Source organism: Manis pentadactyla, chromosome 2 (assembly GCF_030020395.1).
Source record: "Manis pentadactyla isolate mManPen7 chromosome 2, mManPen7.hap1, whole genome shotgun sequence".
Taxonomy (NCBI): domain Eukaryota; kingdom Metazoa; phylum Chordata; class Mammalia; order Pholidota; family Manidae; genus Manis; species Manis pentadactyla.
This window is the reverse complement of record NC_080020.1, coordinates 5,590,883-5,605,399: the sequence shown is the minus strand read 5'-3', so window position 1 is coordinate 5,605,399 and position 14,517 is coordinate 5,590,883. Positions and strand designations below refer to the sequence as shown.

Sequence of the window (14,517 nt, the reverse complement as noted above, 5' to 3'; positions counted from 1 at the left end):
TGAATCACACAAGGTTTGTGAAGTAGTTTTGTTCTACGTATAAGCATTTAAGTGACCATATGAAGTAAGGACAAATGAGATGATTCAGAATGATGTGCCCATCAGGACTGCTCGAATAAAGAGCTATTCAAATAAAACAACAGCTGCTAAACAGTTGGTAAGAGGTGGTGGTTCAGGGAATTGTTGGCTGTTATCTTATGTAGTCATTGGAATAAATTCAATAAATTAAGCTGTAAAATATTTTGATTTACACAGAACATTTCCAAATACAGAAGCTATGCAAGTAAAAATTGCTACCTGTTGTTATTGTCAAGAGGGCTCCTCTTTTAAGCAGCTGTTTGGTTATAGGTGTAATCTTTTATTTAGTTCCTACTTAATCCATAGTACATATTTTAAGATAAAGAATGGTTATGCCAAGATTTCTGTGTGAAACCAACAGTACAAAATGGGAACTAAACCCAGAATACCTGCATGGCAGCTATTTTAAAACTAAGTGAACTAATCCAGTCTTCAAGGCATTGGCCATGTTCTGATTTAACATCAAACTGTGACTCTCAATTATTCAGCAACTCCTGCAGCATGCTTAAATTTATAGTAGCTAGGTGGGGCTCTTCAAACAGCCTTTCTAAACAAACAGCACAGCATACTACTCATCAAGGAAACTTACCTGCTCTCTCCTTACTTGGTCTGTCACAGGACACCTGTAACAAAAACCACAACTCTCTTAATATCTCAAAGTTACACTGCTTGCATCAAGAAAAATATCATTGAGTTTGAGAAAAAAATTAGATTGTAAAATTAGAATCAGTGGCTTTCAGAAAAAAAATAAAATGCTCCCTTGGGTACGAGGATTGAATGATCTTAAGGCTGCATAAATCATTTGGAGTAATAGAATTAAAATACTCATTTACAAGGAAGATAGGTTACATTAATTTTTCTCTGTGTAAAGACTGACACTACACTATGCATCCATTTAGGAAGCTGAGGACTGAAATCTAGTATCTCTCTTCTACTCCACAGGCCCCACGCCGCCAGCCTCCTCCCTGTACAAGCCAGGCCTGCCTCCCCTTGTCTCTCAGTAACTACAGCAGCCAAGGCAGCACAGTGCCCCCTCCCTGTCCCCCTTCCTGACACTGTGTCTGGGCTTCTGTCCTCCCACTCTGTCCACTGCCTTGTCTCTCTCTCTCTAGCCGTTCCTCCTCATCGTCTTGGTGGGCTCTCTTTCTCCTGGGCCCCTTTGCATGCTGATTTCATCTGCTTTTATTTTATTTTGTTTGGTCAGCCCCTGGTGCAGGGCCTTCTCTTCTTGCTTTGCACTCGTATTCTCATGAGCTCTGGATTTATATCTCCAGTCCACGTCTCTTTCCATGAGATCCAGGCCCATACAGGAAACTGCTTATTGGACATCTGCATTTGTACATTTCACAGACACCTCAGACTCTGTGTGTGAAGCTCAACACTGTCCACCCCTCATACGCACACACTCACCCAGCCCTAAACTGATCCTTTTCCTTTCTGTGTTTCCATCCTAGTAAATAGGATCGCCATCACGATGGACTGAATGTTTGGGTCCCCCCAAATGCACATGTGGAAGCCTAATCCCCAGTGTGATGGTATTTGGAGGCAGGGCCTTTGGGAGGTGATTCGGTTTGGATAAGGTCATGGGGTGGGGCGCCCAGATGGGATTAGTGCCCTTGCAAGAGGATGAGGAGCTAAGAGCTCTCTCTCTCTCTCTCTCTCTCTCTCTCTCTCTGCCACATGACAACACAGTGAGAAAACAGTCATTTGCAAAGCAAGAAACAGGCTCTCGCCAGGCACTGAATCTGCCAGTGCCTTCACCTTGGACTTCCAGACTCGAGAACTGTGAGAAACGAATGTTTGAGGCTTAAGACTCCCAGTCTACAGTATTTTTGTTACACAACCCAAGCTGACTAAAACAACCATCTAGCTGGCGGCTCAAATCAGAACCTCAGGGATCATCCTTGACTCTTTCCTGTCCTTCTAGGTAAATTCTGTTGGTGTCTACTCCCAGTCTTGCTTGAATCCATCTACTTGTTTCATTCCTACTGCCAGTTCCTGGGTAACATTCAGGTCTTACTTAGATAATTGCAACAGCTTCCTAACTTCTAGCCTGATTTTCTTATTCCTCTCCAGTCTAGTCACATACAGTGTGATCTTCCCTAAATACAATTCAATCATGTCATTTTTCTTCTTAAAACCATTCAATGGTTCCCCATTACCCTAAAAATAAATATAATTTAGAGGTTAAGATCATATGCTTAGCAATCAGAAAGACAGTTATTAGCGGTGTGACCTTAAGAAAGTTACCAAGTTAATCTGAGCCTCATTTCCTCATCAGTCAAATGGGGTTGCTTTGAGAAGTAAGCACAGTAATTCGTGTGATGTGCTGAGCAGCAAGTGTGGCATGTGCAAGACACACAATAAATATTTGTTGATTATTCTGAAGGGAATTATGAAAAACAGGGACTTACAGTTTATTAACTTTTTCAAAGTACCAAGTGAGTAGTATTGTGCAGGAGTCGGGGGCGACAGAGGCACACACTGACGCAGTTAATGCTTTGTCCTTGATACCACAGTTCCCCTCCATTCCATGGTTTTAGTTCTCTCTCTCACCCTATTCTGTGCCTCTGTTCATGCTTACTCTGGGTAAAAGCAAATCCACAAAACAGCTGGTGACCAACAATGACAGCAGTTGCTGTTCCCGGGGATATTCACATTTTAAAGGGCACCATCTGATGACTAAGGCCAAGTACTGAACGTCTAACAGCAAAACTTAGACCGTGCATGCAGAGGAGGGGAACGCTCTCCCCACATCCCTCAAATAATACCAAGGAGGTCGATACTTACTGCTCTAAGAAGAACCCAGCCCCACTATAGAGGTACATCATATTTAGAGAGTTCTGACTTGGTTTGGAAGCAAACTTATTTAATGACTATCTGACTTGGGAAAGCAAGTAGAACAAAACTAGGAAGTGAAATAAGTTTTGTGACCACGACATAGTATTTTAGAATCATTTTTGAAGTAACATAATCATGTTTTAATAATCATACAACATAGAAATGACCCAGTAGGGCTGTTTAAAATTCTCACTTTTGAGCTAAGAGCAATTGCTGCAGAGAGATTTCAACCTGAGGACTTAAAAAGGAAACACAACATACTAAGTAGGATTCCTCAACCACTGCTTGAGCCTGAGAACTAAAGAATTACTCCTACGTTAATAATAATAGCAAATAATATTTGACAGGAGACCTGAATTATCTGACAGGAGACCAGATTATCTGATTCTAAAATAAACCAATGCAACCTGGTGAAATAGGGGTTCTCAGGTAAAAAAGAGTACTTGGCAAAGGTATGGTTGAGTATTACTTGGTTCTAAAATTAGAATGTTGCATTAAAAGGTACACAGAATCTGAATCTGACAAATATATAAATGTATATGGAATAAGAAAAGTGTTCATAAGTGTCATGATGAGAAAAAAAGTAGAAATTAGATGCCTGAAATTAAAGCCACAAAAGTTAGTGTTCTTGAAAAGTTACAAATATTTGCAAAGTATTACTAAAGTCCAAAGGCGTTGGAGATACGTGAAAATGAACCTGTTGTGCATGTAACTATTTCAATAGTACATGAAAAGTTCGAAGCAGTAGGGATATTCGTTTCCCATGAAAATCGATGAGGCAAAAAATGAATATATGCTATGTATTTTCCATATGTGAGTTCTGAAACATTCACAAGTGAGATGATGAACATACATTTCCTTATGGATGGACAGCAATATTTTAGCATAATTAGCTTCATTAAAAATCACCAGGCGCCAGGGGCTGGGAGGAGGGGGGAATGGGGAGCTGTTGTTAATGGGGACAGAGTTTCAGTGTTGAAAGATGAAAGAAGTACTGGAGATGGAGGTGGGAATGGTCACATGACAATGTATGTTTACACCATGTACTCATGTACTTATGCCAATAAACTGTACACTTAAAATGGTTAAGATAATAAGTTTTGTTATGTGTATTTTTCCATAATTAAAAAGAAACACAAAAATATTCCTAGATGCACACACTTCTATTGCAACTTGTTATGTTTAATCTCCCATTACCTTCCACGGCAAGCCCCTCTGTTTGGAAATCCAAATAATAGGGTGGGAACTTTTTAGACCCTAGTAATATTACACATTCATAGAATATGGTATCTCTAAGATATTTCTACTGTCTCTACAATCCAAAATATGACTTATGGTCAGGCAATAAAGCAACTGCTACTAACCTGGAGATAATTATCTAAACTTACTGAAAGAGACACTAGATTATAGTCACTTCCAGAAAAATAAAGATGGAAGGGTACATTTTGTAGCAGAATGTGGGAAAATGTCATTCACTGATGTCAGGATAGTTAGATTAAATGTCTCCAGACCACTAATGTATTTTCCGGATATTTTATTCAATAAGTACTTGTTGAGTGCTTAGTCAATATACAGAAATATTCATTGATAGCACTATGCTGCATGCTTGGCACTTCCTCTCTGTTGTATAGATGGCTGTGGTCAGGTAAATCATCCAAACTGGAGATTTAGGAATTCTACAACTATTAGAATTACCTCAAGAATAAATTGCAGTAAACTCCTTTGAATTGTGTTTGAGTCACTTGCTTCATTTGGTGAGATCTCCCAGAAGACGTTAATTTTCTAACATCTCAAAGCCATGGTAATTATAAATCCATGTTCACATGAACAGTCTAAGAATAACAACATTTTAGGAATTTGTTTTATGATAATGCTGGATTTAAAATGGAATTGCTCTTTGGAATAAATATACCCAGACATGTATCTTTTGCCCACATAGACAAATATGCAGACTAAATGAACAGAACAATACCAGATAATCATAAAAACATCCAGATAAACTTTTATTTAGAGGCTATGGTCCTTGGGGCATTTGATGATCAATCAAGTCAGTAAACAGATTAAGAACTATTGTAATTAAACCGGAAAGTTGTTTCAACACCTGCTGCTCTTGAAACACAAAGGGGCCATTTTTTTCCTAATGCCCTCATAGTAAATCTTTAAAGCCCAGGCAGCAGATAAAATCCCACAGTAAATAAACTCTTAGGTAAACACGTAAGCCATTTTACTGTTTGTTTTTTACTTTGCCCAGAAGACACCTGCTGATTTCAAACTCAATAAATTATATTCAGTGGTGACCTTGATTTAAACGTTACAGATTAATGACTAAGTAGCAATACGCAATGCTTATTTCAGTACTGTATAAAAATCCCAATCTCAAACTAAGAGTCATATGAAAATCTACTTTCACAGATTTAAAAATATTTCAATTCAGCTCATGATGTATAACTCTTTCTACTCCTAATTTTAATCTGGTTAATCACCAGATTACCACTAGAAAGTCAGTTTCCTCAGATAAATATAAAGGATCTGAATATTACACAGTGATTTTAGCCCAAATAATTTAAGGCTGACTGACCTTGATGTAGGTAAATTTACATCTCCAAAAGCTTTTTTCTAAACCTTCTCATGGTATTACCTAATAGGTCATATGTAAACTATATGTAAAAATGAAAGAAAAAGAGGAAATGTTTAAAAGTATTATGATCTGCAATTCCAGAGTCATTTCAAGGAGCCCTGCTAAGAGTAGACATTCAACGAAAGTATCAGTTTATGAAGAAATAAAATGAAAATATAATTTTCCTTAATTACCATGCTTAATTCTCATTTACTGGCATTAAATTTGAATTCAAAATATTCAAGTATGGCCTCGCAGAGAAGTTTCTAAAAATTGTTATATCTTCAAAAATTCTATATACTGGTTCCAAGCTATCCCTTCCCTGACCCAGGTTGAGAAAAACCTGTAATAACTCTTAGTTGGTGAGGATGTGAAGAGACACAGAAGATAACATGTTTCCTCACAAGTAACTATGCTATGAAAGCCAAAGAAAAAGCTTCTGAAAAAGAGAGAATCCAATTTTATACAATTTAAAATCTACTCTTTTATTTTTATTTGATCTTCCCTGAATTCCTCTAGACCTGAGTTATAAAGTAATGCTTATTTCAGTACTCTATAAAAATCCCAGTCTTAAACCAAGAGTCATATGAAAATCTACTTTCACAGATTTAAAAATATTTCAATTCAGCTCATGATGTATAAATCTTTCTACTCCTAATTTTAAATTCTGGTATATGTATATTGGTATTCACGTGTTTGAATAGATGTGAGTAATACATAATTTCAGACATTTAATCTAAATGAAAAAAAAAGGTCTTTACTAGTTCAGTGAGTTTAAAATGATGTTATTTAATAAACCATGGCATTTTAATAAGCATTTTTGACATCTGGTGCTAATAAAAAGGATTTTATATTTTACAGTTAACATTTAAAGAAAAAGCATGAGGGCAGTTTTGCTATTTATCACAGACCACAGATGGCATAGGCCACATTTGGGTGGCTTTATTTCCTTCTTGATTAGTTTACATAAAGAGGCCACTGGTTTTCTCTCTTTCTGTGTATGTTTTATTTAAGATTTGGACCAAGTCCCAGAAATGAATAAATGAAGGAAGAAAGGAATGCATCACATGAAAATGAAGTTTCTTAATAACAAAACTGAGAATAGCATTTTCCTGGACCCAGTTTAGTTAATAAAGTTCATTCTAAAACAATGATCCAAGACTTTTACATCTGGATAAATATTTGAAGTAAGCTTTCCAGAAATGTGAAACACCATAAGGGCCTAAAAAGTTCCATCTTTCATGCCATTCTTTCTAGGCAAAGTTGACCAATCCTTCAGTTCAAGGCAGGTTTTACCAGGAGACTGTATGAAACAGCAGCTGAGCATGATGTTGCTGGGACAGCCAGACAGACATGGAGGCCTCCGCATGCTCGTCTTGTCTCTGCACCATGAATCTGAAATACGAGTCTTCTTGTCTTTCTTGCTCAGAATTTCTGTGTCCCTCCCTTTAGATCCTGTGCTGACTGTTTTGCTCCAACTTAGACATTGGACTTGGGCTGCCCCCTGACTCTGACTGATTCTGACATGCCAGCTCCTGACCCTGTCCTCTAGAAGATGTCACTACTTATTTGGAGGCGTCAAAGCAATAGTATAAATATAATAGTATAAGACACATATCATAGGAATTTTCATTAAATGTTGTTAGAGGAATTGAGAATTAATGACTACACTTACACAAGCATTGACCAGATAGTAAGAACAGAAAGATTACATTATGAGACACTCAAAGTGACAAACAAAAGATCCGAAAGCAAAACCACTGGATTAATCTGTGAGAAATAGAGAAATGGAAACATGAATTTATTAGCTCAAAATCAAACATTTTATTCCCCTCATTTAGTTCAGAATTTTTTAATAATCATAGAAAGTGTTTTAATAATTTACATATGGATTTTCTAGCCAAGTAACAATATCACAGACCCAGTAAAAATTACTCCCAATATCTTGCCTCCACAATCTCACTTTAGGCAAGGACTGATACACCCTAAGATAATTTGTGGGTGAGTACAGACTCCAAGAGTTGATCATCTAGAAGGAAAAGAGATGACATATACACACAAGCAAACTAGAAAGCTATTCAGTAAGTATTATGATACAGAATTACCTGATTTAGGTAAATGCAATTAACATTGCAGAACACCTTAAAGTTATAGTGAAAGAACTTGCACTACATTTAGGTGTGCTTTTAAAAACCGAGCTGCCTTAGGATGAAATTCAGAGTTTGCTACTCTGAATGAGATTGCAGTTTGGAACAGAAGACAGCCCCATAACAACAAGGTTGTGATCCTAGGAACAAGTACACCAACAGAGGTATGTGCAGGGCATACTTCTGCACAGAGAAAGGCATAGTGGACTTCCTGGAGAAAATCAGGGGAGGTTTATATTGAGAATACAACTTAAAATGACTCTTAAAGAATAATCTTAAAGAGAACAAGAGGGACAGGGGGATTCCAAAGAGAAGGAGCAGCATGAACAAAGGAAAGGGGCAGAGGAGGGCGTGAGTACTCCAGGATTGCTGTAAATCAGTAATGGGGAAGAGTATACAGTGATGGAGTTAGAAATAAAGGAATGGGCCGGCTAACAAAGGAGTGTGCATGCTGTACGAGGGAGTTGGGAATGAAATCTATGGATGATGAAAACTCCAAAAATGTAGGTTTTTTAATGGTGAATCCAGAAGTAGCATGAGGAATGGATGGGGGGAGAAAGGGATGGGATACAAGTCCGGGGACTGTTACAACAGACCAAGACCGGGTGAAACAAAAGGTCCTGGGCTAGACTGTATGGGAGCCAGATTTAGGAGGGACTTGAGAGCAGGGAAGGGGGCGGGGAGAGGTGTCCTGGGTGGTTTTCACGGAGGCATTTCAAGGATGAAGATGAGCAGCAGGGGAGGTGGTGAGGAACGTGAAGTATAAGGTGAGGAATATTAGTTCTAGATGCACTGAGTTTGTAGAGACTGGGACACACAGTTGGGGCTCTGTAAAGAAGGTGAGTGTAGGAAAGTGGTGTGGATTGAGTGAATATGGATTATCCATGAGAAGTCCGGGCTGAGAGAGGATGGACTTGTTCTGGGAAAGTGTGATTATACTGAGACTAGGAGAGGCAAAGACAAAGGCCTGGGGCATGATGTTATATATGAGGCTGAAGGGAATGACCAAGGGAAAGGAGCCACAGAGAAGAGAGAGGAAAAGGGAAGATTTTAACCAGGAGGAATAGGTTCATAGGAAAAGATGGAAAACTGACAACTTGGAAAATACTGAAAATTGGTAATTAGGAAGTCACCTTGGCTAGAGCCAGAGGACAGAAATTTGAATAGGATAGTTAAGGACTAAATGGGAAGTAAAGTAATCTATTCTCAGTAAGTTTGACCTAGAAAGGTTGAAGGAAGCGAAGCCTCAGGAATACGAGCCTCAGCGGACAGTCTGATGGAAGGCTTTTGTAAATTAGAAGAGATTTCAGTACATTCGGAGCCCAGGGAGAAAGAACTCAGTGTAGACTGCAGTTGCGGTGACAAGGAGCAGGGTTCCTGAGGGGCCCAAGGCTTGCACCCAGCAGCACGGGGCCTGATGGGGAAGAAGACGAGGAGGTGGGTGCTGACAGGCTGACTGAGGCGCCCTGACAGGGTGGCAGCCGACGGACTTAGGGCAGGGAGAGGTGGCAGACAGTCGGGGGCGTACACATCCGAGGGCCTCTAGGCTTATAGGGGGGTGAAGGCCAGGGTGAGGGAGGGCGGAAGCTGGCGAGGGGGCACCGGGGGAGTCTGTTTATCACGTGAGAAGCAACACAATGCTTCCCTCTTCCGTGCCCTTTCAGCACTCAGACTGTAGTCTCACACTCGAATATATTTAGAACTTACATAAATGTAAAACTATACTCTAGTTATTTTGCAAACTTATCTTTTCTCCTACAGCAAACTGTAAGTACTGGAAAATTAAGACCTGCCTCTCTCTCTTTCCTTTAAGGCATTAGAGTGTATGAGAAACAGTTGGGTTTATGAATTAGACTCACTGGGTTTCAGCCTCAAATCCAACTCTCACTAGTTACATCGGTTTAGGCAACTTTTCTCACCTGAGACTCAGTTTCCATACATGTAAAATGGAGTAACATAGGCCTCATCGGAAGATAAAGATAAAATTTAAAAATCGTGTACCACCTCTCATCTATAGTATCTAGGACCACATTGGGCACACATAATATGCTTAATCTATGATTCTAAATAAACAAGTAACCTGGGACATTTTTGTGTATCTACATGAAAATATCTTTCTCTTCAGCTAGTATATTCAGTTTCATCCCTAACTTTCAAAATACTGTCCACCACTAAAGAAGGTATGGCAAAGGAGCTGCTTTATCACATTCCACTTCTGGCCGTTGGTGACCATACTCCCCACCTCACTTTGAGGTGTGCATAGACAAGAAACCAAAATCAAGAGTTTGGCTTGGCTGTTACCCCGTGGCGGGCCTCCCTGGGCCACATCCCCCTGGGTTTGGCTGCCTCATAGGCCTGTTTGCCTTGGCCTTCAGCCTTGTTTTTATAGACCAGTGCTGCCAACTTTTAAGATTATACAGGATTATAGTGGCATATTTCATTCAATGCCTCATTTTCTTCATAAGAGTGGTTTTGAGTTTAAAAGAAAATGCCTCATAAGCCTGATGACTTAGGCCCAGACTTGTTTCGCTGAATATAGGCCAAAAGAGAAGAACTGGGTCACCAGGTTCTGAACACACAACCCTGGAAAATGTCACAAGTTGGACAACCTGCTCCTCTGTCTGGCCCCGGTTCAAGCAACTTCCTGAATGGATCCTGGGTGCTTTAAGAAATAAAAATGGCCCTTAAGAATGTGTTTTCTTCTGGTTATGGAAGAAAACACTGGTGATGTTGGTTCGTCTGCAACATTCTTTCCATTCTGAATTTGAAATGCACAGAAAAATCAATATTTTCACAAAATGTCAGTAAGAGATGAAGTATAGGAGGTAATAATATAACATAGTATTTTTATCTATATTCATGGAGGTCTGGGGTTTTAATAAAACTGTTATCTACAAAAATACAATGTTATCTTTAGACAAACACACTTGTATAAATAATCTGTTGCATGCTACCATTTAAAAAACAAGAAAGAAGAACATTCCCCAAAAATAGTTTAAAAAATACAGGTGGGGAGGCAGGATCCTTGATCCTGCTGTTCAGATCTCAACAGCAGAACAAAATGGCTTGAATTCTTGCTTCTCTGTTTCTGTCAACCTCTGCATAAAGGTCTTGACGCTAGGCTAGCGAAAAGGACAAAAGGAATGTAGCAGGAAGAAACTTAAAGGATAATGCTGTTAAGTTTCTGATGTGAAACCTACAAGCTAAATAGACAGTCCTTGAACAAATGAAAGATGATTCTTTTTTCTTGTGTTTTCTTAATGGCTCCTCTCCTAATTCAAAGGGCTTCCTACATGTGGCAGCTATAAAAACCTGCACTGCTCAGCTCTTCTGGTTACCAAGCTACTGCTCCCCCTAGGTCCCACACCCACATAATGCTGAGGCCGTGCTCCTGCAGGCTGCTCCCATCCAGTGAATGAATTTGGTGGCAGTATTGATACCAGCCCTTTCTAGCCAGAGGCAGGACACTGTCTGCAGATAACTTGCTCCAGGACTTCCCACTGGCCTGGCCAAACCTTCCTTGGAACTACACTGCTGTCTGCGCCTCCTCCTTCCCTCTCTCCTCCCACAGGTGCCAGACCTCCTGCACAGGATGGAGGCTCTGTCCCCTTTCCCTGTCCCCTTTCTCAGTTACTCTCTTGCATGTCTAATCCTATGTTGATATCTCTGCCTCTTGGTAGACATTAACTAAGCCAAGTCAAATTCCACTGAAATGACCATATTCTCCTCTAAAGAATGAATCGCATAGCCATTTGGGTGAGAACTGTCAATGTCAAAAAACTAGACATTTGTTGACAAAGGTTTTAGGGAAATAAAATGTGACCCCAGAAGCATAGGCCTAATCAAGTTGTACCGTTAAGTATAAAAACAACAAAGTTTTAGACTGCAAGAATTCAAGGAACATCCAATATACCTCCTTAAAAAATATAATTTGATAAGGAAGACCACCGAAGGAAAATACAAATGGAAAATTAAGAGATGGAGAAACCTACATACAGGTGGTCAGCATCAAATCCATTTTATGGATTTTATATAAATGGAATTCTGCAGTGCATGTTCTACTTTTTCTGGCTTCTTTCACTTGGCATAAGGCATTTGAATTCATCTATACTGTCTTGTGCATCAGGACAATGTAGATGCCTTATTACTGTTGAGTAGAACTCCCCTGTATAGAGACAGACAATTTGTTTATTCATTCATCTATTGAATGAATAAACTTAGCTTGTCTGCAGTTTTTGACTCCTGCAGATAAAACTACTGTGAACACTCATGTATAATTTTTTGTATGGATATTTTCTTTTTCTCATGAAAGTGGAATGATGGAATGATGCTATGTGCATGTTTAACTTTTCAAGAATGGCCCAGTTGTTTTCCAAAAGTTGGTACAATTTAAGTTCCCATGGGCAGTGGAGAAGGGCTCCAGGTACTCTGCACCGTTGCCAACACATGGCGTAGTCAGTCTCTTTAACTGTAGCTGTTCTACTAGGTGTGCAGTGGTACTTCATCCTTTATGGATTTAACCTGCATTTCTCCGATAACTAACCATGTGGAGTCTATTCTGTTTACTTACCATCTGTATACTTACTTTGATGAAGTGCCTTTCAAATCATTTGTCCATTTTTTAATGGTTGACTGTTTTCTCATTACTGAATTTTGAGAGCTCTTTATTTGCATTTGCATATGGATATCCACTTGTCTCAGCACCGTTTGCTGGAGAGGCAATCTTTTCACCATTGAACTACCTTCTTTTGCATTACTATTTAAATATTCCTAGGGTGTCATTTTATCTCTTTTCGGCTTACAAGCTATACCTCTTTGGTTTTCATTGTTGTTGATTACATTCTTAGTCCTTGCTCTAGGTTACGGTTTAAATTTTTGCTTTGCCAGCCTACCTTCAATTAAAATACTAATTCTTGTACAGTATATAAAACTCCCAACACTATCCTTCCGTTTTCCCCTCCTTCTGTGCTATCACTATCATGTTTTACTTTGACATCCTTTATAAACCCTCCAGCACACTGTTGTTGTGTTTGCTTTAAATAATTCTTTTTAAAGAGGTTAAAAATGTTTTTAATTGCATGTTCCACGTATTTATCATTTCCAGTGATCTTCATTTCTTTGTGTAGATCCGGATTTCCATCTGGTATCATTTTCCTGCAGCCTAAAGGACTTCCTTTAATATTTCTTATAGTGCAGGTTTGCTGTTGGTGAATTCTTTAGTTTTTTTGTGCACAAAACAATCATTATTTACCTTTATTTGAAAGATAACCTTCCTTGGTGTAGGGCTCTTGTCTGATAGTTTTTCTTCCAGTATTTAAACATATTGCTCCATTGGCTTGCATTGTTTTCAAACAAAAATCTGAGGTCATTCTTATCTTCTTCCCTTGTATGGAATGGGTCATTTTTCCTGGAATGGTTTTTAGATTATCTATTTATCATTGGTTTTAAATAATTTCATTATAAGGCACCTTGTGTAGTTTTCAAATTTCTTGTGCTTGGAATTCACTAAGGATCCTGGTTCTGTTGATTTGAAGTTTTCATCTAACTTGGAAAAATGAGGCCATTATTTCTTCAAACATTTTTTTTCTTTCCTTTTGGAAATTCCAGTTCCATGTATATTTATTTGGCTGCTTGAAGTTATCCTATATATAACTGATGTTTTAAAATAGATTTCATTTTTTTAGGAAAGTTTAAGGTTTATAGAAGGTACAGAGAGTCCCCATATACCTTTGTCCACACACAATTTCCCCCACAATAAACATTCCCCACTAGAGTGGCATATTTATTATAATTGCTGAACCTACACTGACACATCCTCATTGCTCCAAGTCCATGGCTTAAAATGAGTTCACTCCTGGTATTGTACGTTCTACAGGCGAGACAAATGCATCCATGCATCCACCATCATAGGATCACACAGAGCAGATTCACTGTCCTAAAAATTCTCTGTGCTCTGCCTACTCACCTCTCCCTCTCCCGTAACTCCTGGTACCATTGACCTTTCACGGCCTCCACGGTTTTGCCTTTTCCAGAATGTCCTGATTCAGCTGTGATCAAACAGTACGGAGCCTTCTCAGTTTGGCATTCAAGTTCCCTCCATGTCTGTTAGTGGTTCAGTAGCTCATTTCTTTTTTGCACTGAATAATGTCCATTGTCTGGAATTATTACAGTTTATTTATCTGTTTCTTTTTAGCACTGAGTAATGTCCATTGTCTGGATGTAGCACAGTTTCTTTATCTATTAATCTATTTGTTATATCTACTGAAGGACATCTTGGTTGCTTTCAAGTTTGGGCAATTATAGATGAAGTTGTTTTCAACACTGATCGTAGGTTTTTGTCATAAGTTTTCAACTCCTTTGGATAAATTCCAAGGAGCACGATGCTGCATTACAAGAGGATGTTCAGTACTGTCTGAAACTGCCCACCTGCCTTCCAAAGTGGCTGCAGCTTCCGGCATTCACGCCAGCAACGAATGCAGCTTCCTGCTGCTCCACATCCGCCCCGGCACTGGCGGTCAGTGCCCTGGATATTGGCCATTCTAATAAGTGTGCCGTGGTGTCCCACTGCTGTTTTCATCTGCATCTCCCTGATGACATAGGATATGGAGTATTTTTCTTGTGCTCATTTACCATCTGTATCTCTTCTTCGGCAAGGTGTGCTTTTTCTCCCCCCCACCCTCCCTCTTTTTTCTCTGCGCGGTTCATTTTGGATAGTTCTACGTCTTCAGTTTCACTCTCTGGTCTTTTTCCTCTGGAGTATCTCAACTGCAATCAGTCCTGTGCAATGCATTTGTTGTTTTTACCATATTCATTTCTAGAAGTTCACTTTGGATA

The 14,517-nt window shown here is 39.1% G+C and overlaps 1 protein-coding gene across 1 annotated transcript in view; it reads right to left on the bottom strand.

Moving 5' to 3' along the window:
- STARD13 (StAR related lipid transfer domain containing 13) overlaps positions 1-14,517 on the bottom strand; it is a 329,780-nt gene that overhangs the window by 279,120 nt on the left and 36,143 nt on the right. Inside the window, exon 2 of the mRNA XM_057489672.1 lies at positions 668-701. The gene's annotated coding sequence lies outside the window, so the exon portion shown is untranslated. The remainder of the gene's footprint in view (positions 1-667; positions 702-14,517) is intronic.